Consider the following 2,526-nt stretch of genomic DNA (forward strand, 5'->3'; position numbering starts at 1 on the left):
ATTAGGTCAAACTGATCAGGAGATCAGTCAACCAAGCAAGCAAGTGTGTTTCTCAAGGAGCCAAAGCCCTAGGGTTTTTCCAACAAGTTCACATGACTTGGAGGTCTATTTGAAGTGTTCAAGTCAAGGGTTGAAGGCTCAGAGGCCATCAGTTCATGTACAGACAGTCAGAAACCCTAGACAGTCAATAGTCAGTCAAAGCAATGGATGGTGGCCATTCTTGCAGAATTTGGGCACCATGATCAATAATCAAGAGCTCATATATGTTGTGACATCATTTGAAATCAAGGTCTCAAGGAATCAGGGTTTGAAATTCATCAGAAGTGGTTCAATCATCCAAAACCCTAGAAAAGTCAAACTTGGTCAACTGTTGATTTAATCAAGGATTTGATGGATAGAATTGATTTGAAGGAGCTCATTCATGCTCATACAAGCCTCATATATCATGTCCAACCTCATCATGGAAGAAAATCAAGTCAAACAGAAAATTTTCCAGAAATAGAAAGTGGACCTGTAATTTCAACTGCCAAAAATGGAAACTTCTTGATCTTAAACTTACATCATGATACAAGCTCCAAATGAATTTTTGCCCAACATGAAAGTTGAAGATCTTGTTCTCCCATTTTCAAAAAGTCCAAGAACACCCAAATCCCATGTGTGGTTGTCAAGATATGATCAATTCATTTTCACCAATGTTTGAACTTCAAAAGGCCATATCTCTCAAACCATAAGGCCAAATTTGGTGGGGTTTTTTCCTACAAACCACATTTTTCATCCTCTTTCCAAAAATATAAATTTCATGTCCCAAAACCTTGCCAATCAAAATGGCATTTTTTGACCTATTTCATTAAAAATCAAAGTTTGACCCAAAGTTGACTTTTTGATTCTTTGACTTTTTCTCACTTTGGCCAATTGGAAATGCTTGGAAACATCATTTGTGATTTGTCTAGAGCTTAAAATCATGTTCATTTCACCATTACACCATCATTTTGGACCAAAATTGCATAACTTGATAATTTTGCAAGAAGCTTCGCATAAGCAAAACAAGTGTAGCATTTCATGTACAGACCAAAAACAGCATTTGTAAAGGTCCTATACAGCCTGTTTCCAAGGCCCAAACGTGCAGCAATACCCCTCCATTTCACTTGTGCAAATTAGCAAAATAATGCAATTGTTCATTTTAAACCAAACCAGATTACCACATGGATTAGCAACCTTAAACATTGGCATATAAACTCACTTTCTGCATTCTGAACCCTAGGAGAACACAGCAGCCACACAGAAATTCCTCATTTTCTTCCTTCTTGCATATTTGCATTTGTGAAAATTCTGAGCAAAATCTTCAAAGAACCACGAGCATCCTTATTTCCTTCATCATTTGGCCAACATTTGGAGCTTGTTTGGAGCCCTATTCTCTTGCTGTAATACCATTTGATGCTGCTGCTACATGAAGCCATGTCCATGGTGAAATTTGAATCGAGCTGGATTTGATGGTTTTGAGCTGAGCTCCTCCAACTATCCATCATTATCAAGCATTGTGGGTCTTTATTTGAGCTGGAAACATCCAAACCATCACTGTTTCACGACTTTCTTCACAGCCAAGTGAGTTTTCGACCATCCCCATTCTCTAATTCATGACATGTGTTAGGTAGAGTTTGCTTTGTTGAGTCCATTACAACTTGAATCACTTAAAACCATTGAGAAATGCATGAGATATATGGGTTTGAAATTTTCTGCTCATAATGATTTTTGTTCGATGCATGCTGTGTAAAGTGTTTCATTGCATTTGGCTTTTAGATTTGTGTTGTTTGAAGTTCGTTTGTTCAATTGATATGGTTACTTTCGATTTCTGGGCAATTTGTTTTTTCCATGTATGAATGTTAATGATGATGAACACCCTGTTTCATAAGCCCTCGGTTAGCCCAGAATTCGCATGAATGTGTTTGTTTACTGGCCGTTTAGATGTTGCACGAATCATCTCCAATGACATGCTAATTCCCATGTTTGTTTGAATTTCACGATGATATGATGAATTATGAAGTGGAACCTGTTGCCCTGCTGCCAAACCCTAAGGGTTTCTAAAACCAGAAGGCTGAATTTCGATTGGTTGTTGTTGCTGTTTGCCTTGCCTGTGTACTGTTACATTGGAAGCTAGCCAATTAGAATATTTCGCTTGGCCATTCAAAACGCGGGCGTTTTGATTAGTGGCGCGCTATATTACAAATCTGCCACTGGTCAACCTTTGTTTGACCATTCATCATGCTATTTGCTCATGTTTGCTCAAATTATTCACACAACTTCCAAAATTCATATTTCACTCAAATTAAATCCAAAAATTATGAAACTTTTTCCATCATGTTCACAAGCATGTCCTCTATTTTATCATGAATTTTATTAATTTTTTGCTTGGCTGGATATTATTTGGCTCTAGGGTTTGTGAAATGTGACAAAAATTGATACCTCTTGCCATTTCTTTTGTGAAATTATGATGATGCATCCTTTGAGCTTGAAATTTTTTGTGATGAA

Source organism: Lathyrus oleraceus, chromosome 7, assembly GCF_024323335.1.
Source record: "Lathyrus oleraceus cultivar Zhongwan6 chromosome 7, CAAS_Psat_ZW6_1.0, whole genome shotgun sequence".
NCBI lineage: Eukaryota > Viridiplantae > Streptophyta > Magnoliopsida > Fabales > Fabaceae > Lathyrus > Lathyrus oleraceus.